General features: G+C 44.8%; 2 long non-coding RNA genes across 2 annotated transcripts; one reads left to right on the top strand and one right to left on the bottom strand.

Annotated features, from left to right (window-relative positions):
- Positions 1–1325: 1325 nt before the first annotated feature.
- On the top strand, positions 1326–12762 carry LOC121138989. The gene is made up of 3 exons (XR_005875863.1): positions 1326–1359; positions 1517–1613; positions 12681–12762. It is a non-coding gene; the product is annotated as an uncharacterized LOC121138989 (long non-coding RNA).
- On the bottom strand, positions 12410–17337 carry LOC121138988. The gene is made up of 2 exons (XR_005875862.1): positions 17245–17337; positions 12410–12815 (listed from the first exon to the last, which is right to left on the bottom strand). It is a non-coding gene; the product is annotated as an uncharacterized LOC121138988 (long non-coding RNA).
- Positions 17338–20445: the final 3108 nt, after the last annotated feature.

The following is a 20445-nucleotide window of genomic DNA, read 5'->3' as shown; positions in this document are numbered from 1 at the left end:
TTCCAGGACAGCCTCCAAAGCCACAGAGAAACACTGTCTCAGAAAAAAGAAAGAAAAAAATGTAATGTTGTTCTCTGACCACATGCCACTCATAATAATAAGTTAATATTTAAAAATTAGAAAAGGAATGAACTCTCCCTAAACTATAGGATCAGATGGGTTAGAAAGGCTCTCAGTTTTGGAGCAGGCCTAGACATGAGCAGCAGGGTAGCAGAGTTCCATGGGAAGTGTGTCTCCCTAAAGAGGACTCTCCCTCTCGTGGAGTGTGGAGGTTTAATTGGTCTGGAAGCTGGGATGTGCCACCTGGAAGTAAGGACACAGGGCAGCTTCCTGTTGAATCTGACGCGGGCCTCCTGAGAGTCAATGCATGGAATAAACCAAAAGGGTTAGGATCTGCTGAGAAGTTCCTGCATCCCCTTAAAATGCAATCTGTCATTTCAAATGACTCACGTACAAATGACAAGGAAGACTAAAAATATTTGAGCCTGATACTTGCATCTATTAAACTATTAAACAGTCATTTTGTTGCTCACAGCCAGAAACTGGGTTTTAGAAGGTTACAGGGAACTGTCTTCCTCTACTGTGGCATATTTGTGGTTTAGCGGTGAACTCAAGTGTGGGAGATGCCCAGGTGGGGCCACCGCCTCAGAATCACAGCAAGTCATCAAGTGTGATCAGTGGCAGCAGGAAGAGCCAGCTTTGAGGGCTGGTGATGTCACTGAGCTGCTAGGGGCTTCCTAGTGTGCAGGAAGCCTTGGGTTCCATCTCCAGCACCAGACAAAACTGGATGTAACAGCAGGTGCCTGCGGACACAGCTCTCAGGAGGTAGAGGTAAGAAGATCAGAAGTTCAAGGTCATTCTTAGCTACTTAGCTACTCATGACTTAGTTACAAGGTCATCCTAGGCTAATCTAGACTTGGTCTCAAAAACAGCAGATGTATTTGTTTGAGCAGCAGAGTGACAAATGCCCGGTGACCAGTCCCTGCCAGCCTGACCCCAGAAAAGCAATGGGTGCAAAACAGCCCAATAGAATCACTCTCGATCCAACATTGCTCAGCAACTAACCTGTGGCATTATTTATTTGCCTGTGGCATAGTTAATACTCATCAGATTTTCTTGTGACTCTTCAGTTAGTATCACACAGAATAATTCACTAAATGAGGGGGTCTCCTGTTCAGTGAGACGAAACCATAGTGCTTTGTTTCTTGATTCAAAAAATCATTGGCCTCGGCTAACTCTCTACCGAAGTGAGGAAAGTTCTGGAATCCTGCTGTCTTTGAGTAAGCAGTGGGTGTGGCTTTAGAAGGATTATTGTTTAGCTTCAACCAGGCCTTCTATCACTGGGGACCTGACACAGAAGTGAGCCTTGTCTCCTATTGATCCAGACTGACACATGCAAGTCCCCAAGCCCTTTCTCACACACACACACACACACACACACACACACACACACACACACACACACCAGGTACGCTGTGCTCCCCACAAGCTGACTCTTGTCCCTCTTTCCATCCAGGTTCTCTACACAGAATCCCCTCAGTTGATAAGACCTCATATTTGCTTGGGGCTGATGTCTTAGAGAGGTTCTGGTGCCTCTTGTGAAGCTTCCTGAGGTAAGGCTTGAGGTGGTCAGAGTTTTCTGTAGAATGCAGGAAGGAATGTTGAGCATCTTTGGTTTTTGCAGCTTTGGCTCTTTGCTGAAATTCTAAAACAGTGGGACATTTTCCACATCACTTAGATTGTAGAGAGACCAAAAAGAGGCAGTTGATTTTTTAGTGCCAAATGGGTTGGACTGAGAAAGGCCAAGGACATTAGGCCTGCTTCTAGATGAATCTGTATTTCCAGAGAGGACTAACTGAGGGGAATACCTGCCTTGGATGCAAGGGCACTGACACACTAAAAGGTGCAGAAACGGGCTAATGCACACATTCTCCCTCCACTTCCTGGCCACTCAGCTCTACTGCCCAGATGTTCGGCCTCACTTCCGTCCCAAAGCTACGGCTCCATCTCATCCTGGACTACAACTCTGAAACTGCTGCCAAAAGTATCCTTCCCTCCTTTTCCATTGTTCCTTTCAGGTATCCGTGACAGCGGCAAGAAGCTGACTCCAGGAATCATCATATTACCCGACTGTGCCTAGGCCAAAGTGTCTCAGTTCCTAGGACTCTTTTGTCCAAGACTGATCAATGGAGGCTATCTACTGTCCTTCATAGGCTATGTTCTTCCATGGACACGGAATGTTAGCCTTTTCTTCATTCTTCCGCAACCCAAGTCTTAAAGAGGCAGTCCAACATTCTCCATAGGGAATACCAAGCTTCAAGCTTGCAACTCAAGAAGTCCTTCTACGTGGGCAATGTTACCAAGAATGGGTCATGTTTGTAGCATCAGAAAAATGACCTAAGGGCTTCAGGGGGAAGGTCAGGCTTCACATTTCACAAGAATGGTCAGTCAGATGCTGGGCAGATCCGTGAAGTAGCAATGGTGTTCCCTCTCCTCCTTCCAGGAGAACAGATTTAACCAAGGGAACTGAGGTATGTGTGAAAGTCTGAAGAAGCTGGTAAGAGGAGCTACAGAGCCCAGAACAGCTGCCCACACACAAGCTAGGATAGACATTCACCCACAGGGTGGCACAGTTCCAGTGTCGGGTACTCACCAAGTACTTTAACATTCTTAGTATGGTACTGACGTTAGGAGGGACTGGAAAAGAATTGGACAGCAAATCTGATGCTCCCTACGACCCTGGTTTTTGAGCTGCTATGGTTCAAAATTAAAACTGTAATAGGAAGTAAAGAGAGAGGTCCCTCGATCCCAAAGCCCTGGTCACCTGCCTCCTTCTCATGACAATGCCACGGGTACTTCTCAGATGTCCTACCAGACAATGGGAATGCCGTCTATCCTCCTGTGTGCAAACTGCTGAGTGCTGTGTTCTGCTTTTCATACTTCAAAAAACCTTGAGTTCGCTCTATATTTTAAAAAGAACAGTAGGTCTTCGAGATAGTCAACTGCCTTGTTCAAAACCATACTCAATGACATGTGTAGTATTTCGGTGGCTTCAGTATAGTTCATTCTGTTTTAGCAGACAGCTGACGTGTTTTCAGTACTTTGTTATATAATTCTGCCAATTTGCTCACATATGTAGGCTGAATCCTCATAGAAATAGAGCTGTGTGCCGAAAGATAAGGACATTGGTAATTTTAATATATGCTACCAAATCACATGGCGATTCATATGAACATTACCACACACTCCCAGCCAGCCGTGTATAGGGTGCCAGACTCTTGCCCAACACTCTGTAAAGCTAGTAAGTTTTGAAAATGGGAAAAAGCTGAAAGGTTCCCAAATGTAGGATGGTTCCTTAGAGGTCCCTGGAGTTGCCTGGAGTAAACCAGGCAGCAATAAAGAAGGATCTAAGACACCACCCACCCACCTCTGACTCTTAACCCTGTCCGGGCAGCCAAGACCAGTGACCTGTAATCACATTATGGCTGGCATTGTGATGCCCCTACATCTCATGCAGGGAGCTAAGAATCCTAATGTGTGGCTGGATCCATATGCCCAAAAGCAATTAACTAGTCACACTTCTCATCACTGTAACCAGTGGCCTCTCTGTGGTCTAGCACACAGGACATCAGGGCCAGTCTTAATTAGTTCCCTCCCACTGACAAAGCTCTGTCTGCACCAACCATATCAGAAAGTCTTTAAAAGGCTCCATCCTTCTCAGTCTCTTCCTCTAGCCCACCTTGAGAATATGGTCAGAATAAACCACATTCTCCAATAGTAACCTTTGCCCCCATAGCCAAAATAACGGCAGTTCCTTTTTAGGTTTCTGGTCCAGGGCTGGCGGCTAACCTTGCTCAGTTTTCTAGTCAAAGTTCACTGTGCTGCTTGGACAGCATTGGGATATCATACCTGTGCCATACTGCTGGCCTCTCCTGAGGGACAGGCAGATAGGACTAACTGAAATGACAGAAATAGCTGTCAGCAACTGTGGAGTCCCCGTGCGTCTTCATCTCTGATGAATCCTTCTTGTCCCTGTGGCTAGGGACGGGCAGCTTCTCAACTGTTTGCCAACTTCTCAGCGTGGCAAGGGAGGGAGCTGAGACTCAGAGGACAGTGCCAGAGCTACTAAAGCAGAGTCCCCAATGTCATCGTCCCGATGACAAGGTGGCCATGTTAACCCGTTATCTACTTTACCAATGAGAAATGGCAGACTGAGAAGGTGGGAGCATGGGTGGGAGCACTCTCCAGAGAGGACCAACTTCAGTGGGGGAGCTGTGAGCTTCAATCAATGAGAAAAAGCTTTGACCAATGAGAAAAGGCTGGCTGAGAAGGTGGGAGCACGGGCGTGAGTGCTCTCCAGAGAGGACCAACTTCAGTGGGGGAGCTGTGAGCTTCAATCAATGAGAAAAAGCTTCAACCAATGAGAAAAGGCTGGCTGAGAAGGTGGGAGCACGGGCGTGAGTGCTCTCCAGAGAGGACCAACTTCAGTGGGGGAGCTGTGAGCTTCAATCAATGAGAAAAAGCTTCGACCAATGAGAAAAGGCTGGCTGAGAAGGTGGGAGCACGGGCGTGAGTGCTCTCCAGAGAGGACCAACTTCAGTGGGGGAGCTGTGAGCTTCAATCAATGAGAAAAAGCTTCAACCAATGAGAAAAGGCTGGCTGAGAAGGTGGGAGCACGGGCGTGAGTGCTCTCCAGAGAGGACCAGCTTAAGCAGGGAGCTGCGAGCTTCAGTCAGAAGTTGGGTGTCTTTCACAGAAATTAACTGACCTCTGCCTTACAACGAATTATTGAAACATTCTCATTCGCCTTCAAGTTGGGTTTGAGCGATGGTTTCAAGAGCAACGCTGCTGTTGAACCTGCGTGCCGCAGGGTTAGAGGAGGGCTAGAAGATTGCCCTCGTTTCCAGACCAGATCACGCTTGGCCACTGCCCCATGAACTGGCCTTTCCTGTGTGCTGCAGCAACAAGTTGGCACACGAGTCCCCGACCTGGTGACCATCCACAGCAAAGCACACTTCAGCCAGACTAGTTGGGAAGACCGCTCTTTGCTTGATCTCAGTTTCTTAAAAGGTGATTGACAAGCTAGGAGAGTGGAGACATGAGGAGTGAGTGTGGTCTGTCTTCTCCATTTAGCCTTGTCTCCATTCCCTTTACACCCCCCCCCCATTTCAGCAGATAACTCACAGACCCACCCTCTCATCTCTGCCCAGGCCCTGTGCAGCCCAGCCTGCCTCTGGGTGGTGATAGCCCAGGCCCTGTGCTGCCCAGCCCGCCTCTGGGTGGTCATAACCTCTCCCTCCACTTCCTTACTAGTCAGACAACACCAGCGATTATTTTTATGTGAAAGTTGGCTTCTATATTTATAGAATTTACGTCTGTAAGGAGAAAGTTCCGACAGAATAATTGATAATTGGCTTGCTGAGTTCTTCTTAGTTCTGGGAGCGAGGTAGCTGTCTGTGGCACTTTCTAGAGTACAGAAGTTCCTAAAGTGGATAGAGAAAAGAGAATGACACGTTCCTATCCGTTTCTTGCCAAGGAGTGCATTTATTCTAATGGTGGAGTTTCAGGTACCAGGGAAAGGCATGTGTTGAAGCAAAGGAAGTCAGGTATGTGCTGAGTTTCTCAGCTTGTTCCTGAGAGATGGCCCAGCTATTTGTAAGATCAGCCCATGGGCAACATATGCTTCCCTCAGTCTCCTCCCTCATTCCTTTATTAATTCGGAAATCTCTGACTTGTGCCATAGCTATCTCTTCATACTGACTGTGATTTTTCAGTTAAAAACAGAAGGAACTGCACCCTATATTTTGTTTGTTTGATAGTGTTAAGAGAAACTGCTCATGGAAATTTTTGGTTTAGCTGTGTGTATTGGCTTTTGCATTTTGTTTGTGGTTATTGAGACATGATTCACACACTACAAAATTAACTTTTTTAGGGGACTACAAGAGGAAAGGAAGAGGTCTAAAAAGAGAGGAGACCAAGACAGGTTGGCGGAAAAAATATGCGTATATCATGATAGGTAGAGCAAGGAAAGGTGAGAGGGAATGGGGGCGGGGAGAAGGGAGGGGCGGAGCGATGAATAAGAACAGTGTTTAATGATATTTGTGTATGGCAATGCCACAGTGAAGTCCATTTCTTTATATCGTAACAGAAAGGTTTAAAAGATGATCTAAAACATAAGCAAAAATTGCCTATATCACAGAACCAGGAATATTACGATGAAAGTCCCTTTCCAATCAATAAAACAAAACTGGGGTCCATGGGCTTGTCTTGGCACTGAACAGAGAGAGCAGGTCAGCCACCTCTATGCTAGGCACACACAAACATCCCAAACATTTACCCTTTTAAATGTTCCAATCCATTGTTTAGCAAATTCATAACTTTATGCAACAATTAGTGTAATCTAATTCTAAAACATTTCGCCACTCCCCAAAGAGACTCTATATTTACCAGCTCTTGCTCTATGCACATACACACACCACACACACACACAACACACACACTCACACAATACACCACACCACACCATACACCCTGATGGCCACATTTACATAGCTTTTCATTTTCTGAGCTTCCAAGATTAAGATAAACCGCTTTCAAAACAGGAAACATTGCGGTGTATTAGTTACTTTTCTGTTGCTGGGATTAAGTGCATGACCAATGCGAGGTAAGGGACAAAAGGTTCGGTTGGCATATGATGTGAGGGAGTAAGGGTCCCTCATGGCAGGGGAGGCACAGCAGCAAGCAGCAGGCATGCAGCCAGAACCTCCGGGGAGCTGAAAGGACCACGTCTTCAATGGAGGGAGGGGGCGCAAACCGCAAGCGGAGCGCGGCTACAAAAACCCAGACCCACCTCTCCTCAGAAAGCATCACCAACTGGGAACCAAGCATTCGGATACCAGTGAGCCTATGGGGAACATGCTCGCATACACCACGTGAGCATATTTCAAAGCAAAGTACAAATGCGTGCAAGCTAGTTGTGTTGTGACGGAGCGCTTTGAGTGCGACGCTGCTAGGTGTGGCTGGGAAAAGCTCGCTAGCGGGTGGTTTGGGAGATCTTACTTCCTGTGCTAGAGCTCCCTCAGAACAGCAACACATTTCGGTAAAAATTTTTAGATGACAAAGACATAAGGAAAATGACTGTGTGTAAACGGATGGAAATAACTCCAAGGAAGCCGGTCTTCAACCTCCGAGAAGAGTTGAGTCGGGTCTGTGCATTCATTATCACAGGGTCATGAAGACTTTGGGAGTCCACTGGCCATAGGGTTACCAAATAAAATAAATCTGCCTGTCGTAAATGAGTAATTTATTGTAAATATGCCTGGACATTGACAATATTGCGTGGAACTTGGTTATATTAAACACTGACTGTTACTTGTTTGAAATTGAAATCTTGGCAGGTATCCAGTGTTTTTTTGTTTGCTAAATCTGATTACACAAGTGAAGAAAAGACGGTCTGCAAATACGACAAGATTTATGACATTCTTGCTTTGAGGAGGTATTAGTTGACGTGTAGCAGTGATTTTCCAGTAGAGAGATCGCAGAGGTTATTTAATATCTCTGGTCAGCCCTGAAAACATACTTATGCACTTTGTAATGAAAACACGAGAGGAAAAAAAGGCCATGGATTTGAAAAGAGCAAGGAGGGATGTAAGCGAGGGCTTGGAGGGAGGAAAGGGAAGGGGGAAATGATGTAACAAAACTATAATCTAAAAACAAATAAGAGCAATAATTTTAAAAGATCTCATAAGTGAGGAGCACTGTGTCCATTTTTCTTGGTACCAAGTTAAAAAGTTACTAAAGCCATATGTATGACAATTATTTAAAATAACTAAAAATATAACAATTATTTCTCAACAAAGATGATCTTTGTCATTTTTGAGGTAGGTAATAGCCAACTTACTTCATAATAAGTTTGGGAAATAATGAATTTAATCAATGACACCCAGCCAAAGTTGTTTTTAAGTGTTGACATAGATATTCCTTGATATGGAAATATGCTGAAAGGGAAAACAGAGTGAAAATACGAAGTGCTAAAAGTGATCAAACGTTTATGAAACAACCGCGTTTTAGCTGGAAAGGCGTGTTTTGACGTCTCTGAAGGTAGAATATCTTCGGGGTTTGATGGCATTTTTAATTGCTGTTGACCGGGGAGGCAGACATGACATAACCATGATTAATGTGTGAACATTCAGTTATTGCTGCCCACAGTGTGACCTCAATTACGTTATCTGCATTTTGGTGCAGCACTTTTTTTTATATATTAACCATTTAAAAGAGCTTCTAAAAGCACAGCAGGCAGCATTGAAATAAAAGACTCTGCAGAAAGACACAAGAGCAAAGTAGAAAATATTGAACTTAGTTTCAGTGATATGAGCTTTCCCCCTTGGAACAATCATAGTTTTTGTATTTTATTTTATTTTATTTTTTATTCATTTTACATGCCAACCACAGTTTCCCCTCCTTCTCTTTCTCTGCCCCCCCAAATCCAATCCTCAGAGGTGGTAAGGCTTCCCACGGGAAGTCAATAAAGTATGGCATCCAAGACCAAGCCTTTCCCCACCCCACCTCCCCCCATCAAGGCTGAGCATCATATCGCACCATAAGGAATGGGCTCCAAAAAGCCAGTTTATGCACTTTTATGCCCGAGGGATAGATCTGGTCCCACTGTCAGGGGCCCTACAAAAAGACACAACTGTCACCCACATTCAGAGGGCTTAGTTTGGTTCCATGCAGGCTCCCTAGCTGTCAGTTCAGAGTCTGTGAGCTCCCATCAGCTTAGGTCAGCTTCCTCTGTGGGTTTCCCTGTCATGATCTTGACACCACTCCTTGCTCATATAATCCTTCCTCCCCTCTTCGCCTGAACTCCAGGTGCTTGGACCAATGCTTAGCTAAGGATCTCTACATCTGCTTCCATCAGTTATTGGATGAAGATTCTATGATGATAGTTGAGATATTCACCAGCCTGATTGCAGGGGAAGGTCAGTCCAGGTACCCTCTCCACTGTTACTAGGAGTCTTAGCTGGGGTCATCCTTGTGGAATCCTGGGTGTTTCCCTAGTCCCAGGTTTCTCCCCAACCACATAATGGCTCCCTCTATCATGATATCTCTTTCATTGCTCTTCCCCTAACTTAACCATTCCCTTCCCTCATGTTCTTATCCCCCTTCTCCTCTGCTTTCCCTGCTTCCCCCTCCCCCAGTTTACCCGGGAGATCTTATCTATTTCCCCTTCCTAGAGTGATCCATGTGTGTCCCTCTCAGGATCCTCCTTGTTACCTACCGTGGATTGTAGTCTGGTTATCCTTTGCTTTATGAGTGAGTACATACCATGTTCATCTGTTTGAGGTTGGGTTACCTCACTCAGGATGATTAAACTTCCAGGGATTAAACTTGCAGGGATCATAGCATTGTATTTTATTGGGAAGGAATCATCAAATGCCTTACAGAGCACAAGAAGGAAAATGAAAGCAGATGAAGAGATACTGTTGTTTGTCATTATGATTGCCTAGCACAAGCCAGCAGGGCAACCTAAGCTGATTGATTTTCACCTTGGGCAGTTAAGTAGGGGCAGGGAAGGCTGAGGGCGGAGCTAGGGAGGAGAAGCCAGCCTGACTCTGAGGGCTGTGCCTATGTGTCCTCTGTCTAACTTCTGATACCTGTCCCATTCCACAAAAGTGAAGGGTGGGGTGAGACTGTTAAAGCCCCATGTGGTCCCTGGGACTCTTGTGCAAGGCATAGCAGCTCTGAGTGACAGGAGGGGGGAACAGTGGGAGAGAAGGGTGTCCATGGGCAGGCGTGACACCACTGCCTAATTAACATTTAAGCTGTTGTTTGTGTAGCCCGAGCCATCCATAAGGCTGTGGTAGACGGAAATGTCCCAGATATGCCTTCTGCCTTGGTCCGAAATCTCTGGCAAGAGCCCTTCTTTCCCACCAAAGTGAAGGGAGGAACTTGAAGCAACATGAGTCCAAAACCATGGCTGCACAGCCAGAAGAGGCAAGCGGAAGGTCCAGCCCATGGGTGCTGTGAGAAAACATTCCGTACCTTTTGCCCACCCATTGGACACTTTCCTGCCAACGCTACAATGCCTGTCTGATGAGAATATTTATGGAGTGCTTACCCTGTGCCGGGTACCGCAGTAGAGGCGGCGTGAGTGCATGCGTGTGACCTAGTACTCGCCATCGTCTTAGAAGGTATTATTATCTGAAGTTTACAGAATTTAGGTATAATATTAAACTATAATGAAGCATAGAATCTAGGTTCAAACCTCCCCAGCAAGGAAGGAACAGAGACAAGATCTGAACCAAGTTCCCAACTCTTAACCTTTGCTTTGGGTATGCTCTTCTGAAGGAGGACCCTGCTGGCTGCTACACCTTTCCAGTCCTACTGCAGTTTGTAGCTCCTTGGGACGCCCTTCTCTGTCCCCTCCTCTCTCTAGTCCATGTAGGACACCAGAGAACTGTTAAAGTTCCTCCTGTGATCCTCTGTATACCTCTTATGATTCCCTACACCTCCTGCAACCCCTACCATTATCTGTCTCTACCATTATCTCCCGTACTTTAATACTGCTTCTCAATCCTGCCTGTATTTACCACAACCCCCTGAACACATTATGTCACCTGTGTTTCCCCAAATCTTACAATCCCTTATGCTTAGAAGTAGCAGATGATGCCCTCTAGTCTTACCTGGGCTCCAGCGGCTGGCTGATGTAAATCCTGCTGCTCCACTTTACCAGTACAACAGGGCCTGGCATAGGCTCAGTTGTAGGACTGTTTTCTGTGTCAGGATGCCCTGCTCTGATGCTGAGCCTGTCTCTCCATTCACTGTGGCACTTGTAAGCCTACTTGCGCACATGAGAGTGAGGAAGCAAATCCTCTCTCCTCACCCTGTCCCCTGTCTAATAGTAGTGTCTGCAGCATCTAAATCTTTGGCTCCTTGCAAACCTTTTTGGATGGAAAGTGTGTCTTAACCACACTAATCACCCAGCCTGACAATGAACTCCATGGAGCCAGGTGTGTTGAGAGCAGAGAAGTGAACTCCCAAGAGTTCAGTGAGGCAGTTAAACCGCTGATCAAAGGAATAACTTGGTATCCAGATCCATAAATTCTGGAGGAATCTGACTCCATAAAACGGAAAATGAAAATCTGACTTTTTTCTTTTAATGTGGAACAGTAAACAGCTGTCGCCAAGATGATGATTGGATAGCAAACCTTTGCAGTATCACTTTGTGCTAGACACTCCTAAACTTGTATACATTCGATCATACGTGCCTTGGGAAAGATGCACTATTACCGGTAGAGATGTTAGAATTTCCACCACTGCTTCCTAGAAAATTGAGAGCAATGGCTGATCTTTGGTGGTGGTGGGTACCAGAAACAGCATTTGATAGGATGCTGAGAAATACTGACCAGAGAAAGAAAAACTGAATGAACACATGACTCCTGACTAGAAGTTAGTAGGGTTTTTTTGGTTTTTGGAGGGGGGCTGGGAGGGTTGTTTGTTTTTTGTTTTGTTGACTTCTTCGAGACAGGATTTTACTATGTAGCCCTGGCTGTCCTGGAATTTACTATGTAGACCAGGCTGGCTTCAAACTCATAGAGATCTAGCTGCCTCTGCCTGCCAAGTGCTATACCATCACACCTGATAGTTTAAAAAAATAACTATAAAAAAACAATTCAGGGGCCTAAATAGATGTCTCAGAGCTTAAGAGAAACGACTGTTCTCCCAGAGAACCGGGTTGGATTCCCAGCACCCACATGGCAACTCAACAACTGTACCAAGAGACTCAACACCCTCACACAGACATATATACAGGCAAAACACCAATGCATGTAAAATTTGAAAAAAAAATAAAAGACATTTGAGGATAGTTAGGAAGCTTGAAAATGAGCTAAATATGACATTAGAGAATTTCTAACTAGCTCTGACAATGGGATTCAGGTTAAGTGGAATACTCTTCCGATTTGCTGATGTATGCCAAAGTATTTAGAAGGGGAAAGTCATGATGTCTATGTTTTATTTTTTATTTTTTGCTGCCCCCTAAGAGTGGGCACTGCTCACTCAAGTGATGACCCTCCTTCCTTTGGCCCCCACAGTCAAGCCTTGCCCCACCCTCCCCTCCCAGGCTGCACCAGTGATTTAGGCCTGTTTCCTTTCATAGCTGGAGGGCTGTTAGAAATATGTGACCCTCATGAGACTATATTGATGAAACCAGGGCTTGCTGTCAACACTCAGTTTTTCCCCAGGTCCTAGATTGTGACATCGGTTAGAAAGTGATTTCAGTGCCCTTAATCATCAGTTGGAGGCTGCGGCTGTCCAACATTCCCTCCGCCCCACTGAGCTTAACCCTCTCCCTACACAGGGTAAATTAGATGGCTCTTTGCTAGTGGAATGAACAACTAATGAGAAGCTATAGCTTGTGACCTCTGTAATGTCTGTAAATCCATCTTAGTCTTTCTCTGCTCTTAAGGAGCAGTCCAGCTTCTGTGTCACTGAGGATTCACAGCAAGTAAGAAGCCAGGACTCAGCTTTGATACTCAGAGAAGTTCAAAGGCAAAAACTCAAGTGGTAAAGAATCTTGAACCGCTCCCAGGCTTCCCACTCCCAAATGTCAGTGTCTCTCCAGGCAAAAGCTGGGCACTCTTCATTGAAACTGGCTACATTTTCTTTCCTTTTCTTTTCAGAAAAGTTCTAGGTCACAGCAGGAAAATGAGAAAATCAAGCAGTCGGTCAATTGCCAGGGTGGGTGGAGCCTGCTTGCAACTGCAGTCCATGCAAGGGTATGCAGCTTTGCTTTTTCCTGTTGGCGAAGGCCTCTCCTGCAAGTGCAAACATCAAGCATTTAGACATCTACTGCAGCCCTGAAGGACTGGGAGCTACCAGCTCTCAAGGAATCCCATCTTGTTTATTTCTTTAAAAACGTTTTTTGTTTAATTTAAATGCTTTAACCTTTTTGAGAATTTCATACACCAATACTGTATTTACATCATTTTCTACCCCATCTCCCCTCCAACTTGTTCCATGCCCCCACTCCCTTTCTAATTCATGACCTCTTCTTTTATTTTGTGTATATATATGCATATGTAAATACAGTCTGCTGAATCCACTTAGTAGTGTTGTTCATATATGTGTATTGACTTAGGACTGACTATTTAGGATTGGATGACTTACCAGGGAGCTCATCCCCGGAGTAAACTGATTCTCCCTCTCTCCACAGCCGTTAATTGTCTGTAGCTCTCCATCTAGGGGTAGAGCCCTGTGAGACTTCCCCCATCTATGCTGGCATGTCAACTGATGCTGTTGTTGTTACGCAAGCCTTGTTTAGACAACCATAATGTTGAGATGTCATAGGTGTCACACACACAGCAGACATCTTTGTCCTCTGGTTCTAACAGTCTTTCCACCCCTTCTTCCTCAATGTTACCTGAGCCTTCGGTATAAGGGGTTGCATTGTAGATGTACCAGTTGGGGCTGAACACCCCACCATTAATTGTTCTGTGCATTTGACTAGCTATGGCTTTCCATAATGGTCTCAGTCTACTGCAAACAGAAGCTTCTTCGATGAAGGGTGAGAACTACATTTCTCTGTGGGTGTAAGGGTAAGTATTTATAATGTCATTAGGAACTATATTGGTTTAGGAAAATTACATTAGTAGATTGTCTTCTAGGACCTATGACCCCACCAAGCCCAGACAGTGAGCTGTTTTCTGTATCAGGCATGACTTACTTCCAACTGAGTGGACCTTAAGTTCAACTGAAGAGATATCGGTTGCACCTAACATGTAAGTGCCACTATTGTACTCATGGGGATATCTTGGCTGGTCCATAGGCTTTACAGTTGGGTAGGACTTTTGATTGCCTTTCTCCATGGAAGTAACCCAGGCTGAGAAGGAAAAACACCACATGTTTTCTCTTAGCTCAAAAATGTTATATGTGAGTGTGTAACCTGTAGCAACCACAAAAACCAAGAAAACAAAAAACAAACAAACAAAAAAATCCACAGTGGAGGGAGGAGAAGGAGCTCTAGGCAAGGAGATAGTAGGGCACAGGTGTTATGAATGGGGGAAACAGGGAAAGTGGGAGAGGGGAGTTTAGCTTGGAATTGGGTAGAAAGGGCAATACAGAGGAAGAGGAGGATGAGTAAATGACACTAAGTATGTTTTAAGAAGCTGTAAAGAAACATTTTATGCACACTTAAGATGCATATAAAATATAAGTAAGTGTATTTTATGCACATACATATTTGCATAAAGTTACATTACTTGAAGTAATACTAACCCCTGACCTCCCTCCAGTCACTGCCAAGAGCCATAGACTAGCTAACAAAAATTTCATTGCCAGGTATGAGTAACTTCCCTTCCAGGTGTTGGTCAGGGGAGCTCTAGAGACTCCCCAAATAATATAGGTTATTGCCATTGTCCTTAATGGCCTCCCAGAACTTGAACGTGAGACCCCATGGAGAGAGACACCACACACTTCAGATACTGGACTTGGAGGAGTCGACCTGGGACTGGTCTGCCAGCCTCCTTCCTGGGTAACAGCTCTCATCAGTGAGTCAGTTTTTAAAGGGTGTTCAAAGAAGTTTGGAAAAGACTCATCCCATCTCTGGGGTTTAAGAAAATCATCTGGAAGTTGACTTTGCTTCATCATGCTTTTATAGACAAAGGGTTTTGTGCTGATGTTTATTTAGTTATCCTTTCTTTGAGGTCGAGCGCTGACCCGAGGCAGCTCTTTGCTCTGGGCAAACAGTCTACCACACAGAACTACACGTCCTGCCCCACAGCTCAGTTGTCTGGCTGAAAGGACATCCACTGTCATGGAGAGAAAGACGCTGCTGGAAGTGAGCTGGTGGAGGGAGAGATGTCCTTGGAAAGAATGTCCGCATGCCGAATTATGAGGAGTTCATTTCACTTCAAAAGGAGGAATCCCACAGTATATCATGTAAAGAAACATGGTTGCTGTGAGTAGGAGAAGCAGTAAAAGAGCAAAGCAAAAGACACCACGGGGGACCCATGCAGTTACTCCCGCAACGAGACCTTTAGAAACCATCGGGATGCCCTGTTTGCCCTATCTGCTGCCGGAAGATAGACCTTAGCTGTTCCCAGAGGACCTTAGTGTGTTTTTCCTCAGAGTGGACTGGGACACATGGACTGCCCCAGTTCTTTGGACCTAGAAGCCAGTTAACTGCAGCACAGTCAGCCTTTTGCTTTTACCTAAGAACTATGACAACTAAAAGAGAGTGACAAGACCCACAAATCAAGGCTGTGGATCACCAACTTTTTCAAGAAAGGCCTGGCTTCACATTACATCGCCAGGGAGAGTGTTAAAAAAAATGGGTTTCTTTTAAAGCTTAAGAAAGCAACCTACCAAAATAACCCAAAGAGAAAACACAATGCATTTAGGGCCCTGCAGCCTGCCTGGCTGCCGCTGCTTATGTGTCTATCCTCGTTCCCAAGTGATCAGTCCTGCTTGCCTCGACTCACCTTAGCTTCCCAGAGCTTAACTGTCAGGGGAGGGCTTCATACGGGTCGTGTAAACAAGTGGTTAGATGCCAGTTCATCAAAAATGACCAAGAACCTAAGATTGGTTCCCTGATACCAGTCAAGACTCCCGAGTACAGTGAGCTAGGAGGTGAAATGTCACAGGTTCATATGACCAGGTGACGTCTCCAGTTCTAGACGTGTGAGGTGGTGACACCGGGCGCCACTTTCCTCCGGTGTGAGGAAAGCACTGGAGTGAGTTTAGATCAGGGCTCTGAGAGGAAAACATTCACTAGGTTCAGCTGCCCGCGTCAGCCCTTGGCCTCCATGTACACCACGTAGCGAGGGGGCATAGGGAGGCTGGACCTTCAGTCTTGCTTAGTGTTTGACCAAAGGTGACTCTGACTTAGTGGACTAAGGTCACGCCCTTCCTCTCCCCCACAATCAATAATTTAATGTGACTTATCAGAAAGAGAAAGAATTGTTTACTTTTAAACCCTGGATCCCATAAAGGGAGAACACAAAGGCCTAAATGCTGCAGACGCTCGGGACTCTCTCACTCACAGCTGCCCTCGAGCCCTCGCAGAGACAGGGGACACTGAAGGCACCATCCTGCCAGCCAGACAAGGGGCCCGGGCTGAAAGAAGACAAATGCTGTCTGAAGTAAGAACCTTTTCTTCCAGGGCCTGCCAGCTCACTGTGGCAAGGAGGCTCTTCAGGGGCATTGAGTGAGGTGAGGGCCAGCCGCTGGCTCTGCTGGCTGAGGCATGTGCCACACAGCTCTGAACAACAGCAAGTACAAGACACACGGTATTCGAATTTGTCTGCCATGGTTATTCACTCTCTCCAGAAAGCCTGAGCAGAGCTGGGCACTTTCTGGAAGCTTCTTTGTGCTCCTTTTAGAAAAGGCTTGTGGGAGGCTAGAGAGACATGGAGGAACCAAAGGCAGGCTTGCATTTCTACCCTTGGAGTGGCTCTAGTAAGTCATTTCCCATTTAAAATTTGGTCTGGTTGCCAATAACACCAAAGGGCTTGGGTGAAGATTCTGCTGGTATAGTTAAAATGGGATTTTTTTTTTGCTTGTGTTTCAGAGTGAGCACACAGGCAGTGCTCACCATGCTTTGCTCTTATACATCTAAGATGCCTGTGTTGCAATTGCTCCTTTTACACGTGTGTGTCCAATTTGTACCACCCCCCTCAAGGATGCTAGAAATAGCGGGCTACCTGCACAGAGATGAAACTGTCCTCCAGCAAGCCCCAGCCTTGCCTCTTAATTAAAAGTCCATCAAGGCCCTAAATCCTGAGAATTTGCCTGATTCTCTCTTCAGCTCTGGTTGGTGACTTAAATGCTGACTTTGCTGATGTATGAATAAGGAACTTTCCAGTTTTTTTTTTCTTTCTAGATGGGTTTCCTTGAAAAGAAAAGCTGCTTTGTTCTCTGTTGACAAGAACATTCTATTTTAAAAAACTCCATGTGCTTTCAAAGATGGCAAGTCTCAGGAAGTAGGAACTGGCTTGCTTTGTCTAGACTGTAATGGCCTAAAACAGTCAAGTGGATGCATTTAACACATCTATTTTACCTGACAGCAAGTGTGGATTTGCAGTACAAAAGTATTTCTACCTTTTGCTTTTTAAGAAATCCTTTTGCAGTATTGATGGGTTATTTTTGCAGCAAAGTAACTCCACATAGTCCCCAAAGCAGTCCCTTCTTTGGTCCTATGAAGCTGTGCAGGATGCTCTTTGCCTCTCTGAAAAGCCAAGAACTTACTGCGTCAGGATCTCCCGGTACTTGTAAATCCAAGATGTCTTCCTGGGAGCTGTGGTGTACACTGATGCATTTGGTGCAGGCTGGGCTTTTATAAGGCCTCCTGCCTAATGAACTTTCCTTCCCACTTAGGAGAAGAGATGCCTGGCATTAAACAAGGAGCAAACAAAGTCTAACTTGTTTCTCATGCGCATAGATTCAACGGGAAAATTCCATTTGGAATTACTCACATGTGGGAAGCTGTCTTTTCAGGAGCCAGCTGGGCAGCCCATGATTCATACCTGAGAGGGGGAAGTGAGGACTCAAGAAAGCTAGCTAAAGATGTTAAAGGAAAGACAGAGACACAGGAATAAAATTAGGAGGCCAATCAGTCAATACCGAAATCTACCCTGAGCTCATTCTTCACCACTCTTATATACCTTAACCAAAAAGGGGAACATGGCCTCAGAGATTCAACTTCTCGATACCTGGCCTGGAGGGTCAGGAATAACCACACGTCAGTCCAGGTCTGTTGTTATTTAGATAAGACACCCAAGGCCAAAATCAAACACCCTACTGAAGGCATGCCTTTGACCTTTAGGTCTTCAGACTTGCTGAGGACAGTTTCGAACTCTCTGCCCTTGAGCCAAGATGGAGTGGAGCCATCTTTATGGGCACCGACACCCACAGCCCCTAGGGATGTCTAAAAATCCCATCCTCTTGGGGAAAGGGAGGACATGACACAGAAATTTAGTTTAAAAAGGCAGACACTTAGGAACACCCCCTTACTCAGCCTCCCTTAGGGAAGGTTCAGGAAATAAGGCTTTCAGGTTGCTAGATGGGGGGAGGTTCCTGGGGCCAGGCAGAGGCACAATGCCTTTTCTTAGCTGTGGGAAACCTGCTGGTGTTTGGACATGCACTTTTGTCTTCAGCATTGTTTGTTTTTTCCAGGGGGTGTCATAGAAAATAACAGGTGTTGCTACTTCCCAACTAGCTCACACATTTCCTGTTGATATAACTAGTGAAGTTCCAAGTGTTCAATCTGAAACTTTTAGAGCAGGTGTCCTTTTAAATCTGAAGAATGAGACTAGACTATGAGACTAAAAGCTGACCCTAGAACTAACCACTTTGGCTTTCTTATCAGTGACACATTCATTAGTAAATGACATTTGGATGAACAGGAAAATATTCTGTTAGTCTTTTCAAATTGCCTGCAGAGGGGTTGCCAAGATTTAATTATTGGGTCAAAAAAAGCATAGAAAGAAAATGAATGTTTTAGTAATCTCTAAAAATTGTTCACAGGGCCCTAATAAATAAGAACTTATTTCTTGATGAAATATCATAAAATCAGTATAGTGTATAGAAAGATGTTTTAGTAATAATTTGCTAAAAAATTGACCTAAAGTTCCTCTCTCAGCAAAACTATGTTTCACAGTGACAAATGAGTGTGCTTGAGTTAGATAGGTCCCAGCCTCCAAACTTAAGAAAAGTATTTGCAAAAAGGAATTATTAAATTAGGTTATCCAGAAGGGGAAAGAGGGACGTTGAAAATTTTTAATTATCATTCTTTTTCTTTTTTCATCATTTCCAAAGTACTGTAAAAATTATGGAAATTCAGATACGCAAATAGAGGGGAAAATAAGATAGCAATTCCCTTTCTACCTGGTAGAGAGCTCTTATAACACGAATGCCACATAATTTTCACAGAAAGTCCAAATTACATGCGTTGTTTTAAAAAATTACTTCTTTGTTCAAAACCAGATCTTAATTTGTTTCCAAGTCAACAGCATCTTTCTACAGTTGAATGATTGGGAAGAGAAGAGAATGCACTCTGGTGAGCAGATGGCCATTTTCCTATAGCTGGCTATTTAAATGGCATGCAGTTCTTTATTTTAAATAATGTCACTACGAATTACTTTGTAGGTTAAAAAACTGTACTTGTTTATGTATTTATTTAGTTGTTTAGTCAGTCGGTTAGTTTACCTTTTCCTTGAGAAGCATGCTTGGTTTTTGGCTGGCTTCCAGAGGGGAGGGACTAGGAGAGGTTTGGGTGTGATGCAAACCTCCCCCTTCTTTTATGACCACTCTTCCTTTTGCTTTCTGTCTTTTGCAGATTAGCACAGACAGATTCTCAGGCCCTGCTGCAAAGCCCACAGAAATGAGCTAGGCCAGACTGGCTTAAGTATGGAGATTTCCTAGCATTTCCCAGCAGGACCTGTGTTGCTCACGAATGAATGCCTCGCCTCTAATTGGTTGCTCTTACCAAGTGTGCAGAAGCAGATTCTAGAGCCTCACTGAGATGGTCAGGGCATCCCTGGGTGGGGGGGGAGGGATGTGGAACAAGAGATGGGAATTTCTGTTCTAGGTCCTTCTGCAAAGAGAAATCAATATAGATCTCCTGTTGGAAGGAGTTGTGGGGAAAGGACTTGTCACCCGACATGTGTCCCCTATCACAGTTAGTGCAAAGGGTTTAGGGCAGGGCTAGGCATCAGCAGGACCTTCCTGGTTTCATTTATTCTCTTTGCATCCAACAAAGCTGCCCCTGAGGAACATTTGCGTCAAGGCTGCATGGCACACTTTTCTTGTTGCCTGCCAGGGCCACAGAGGAACAAAAGGAAGCTGGTTTTACAGAAGAAAATGAGCCAATCCCCACAATAGAAAAAAAGGGAAGAAGGAGGAATCAATTGTTGTAGAATATTAGCTTAATATGTGTTACATTTGTTTATGTTGTGGAATATTTGTTTAATGATGCAAAGATATGTTGCATTGTTTTATGTTATATTTGTTTAACTCTGTGAAGCTGTGTTTCTTTGCCTGCCTAAAACACCTGATTGGTCTACTAAAGAGCTTAAAGGTTAATGACTAGGCAGGAGAGGGATAGGTGGGGCTGCCAGGCAGAGAAAATAAGTAAGAGTGAAGGGTGAGGAGCAAGAAATGGGGACACCAGGGGTCAGTCACCCAGTCACACAACCTGCCACTGAATAAGAAGGGAAGGAAGATCTATAGAATAGAGAAAGGTAAAAGCCTAGAGGGAAAAGGTAGATGGGGTAATTTAAGTTAAGAAAGCAGGCTAGAAATAAGCCAAGCTAAAAAAAAAAAAAAAAAGAAAGAAAGAAATAAGCCAAGCTAAAGATGGGCATTTATAAGTAAGAATAAGACTCAGTGTATTTACTTGAGAGCTGGGTGGCAGGCCCATGAAGCACAGAGTTAAAAAAAAAAAAACCC

The sequence above is a fragment of the Mesocricetus auratus genome, unplaced genomic scaffold, assembly GCF_017639785.1.
Source record: "Mesocricetus auratus isolate SY011 unplaced genomic scaffold, BCM_Maur_2.0 Super-Scaffold_6730, whole genome shotgun sequence".
NCBI classification, from domain to species: domain Eukaryota; kingdom Metazoa; phylum Chordata; class Mammalia; order Rodentia; family Cricetidae; genus Mesocricetus; species Mesocricetus auratus.
This window is presented reverse-complemented; position numbering and strand designations above follow the sequence as displayed.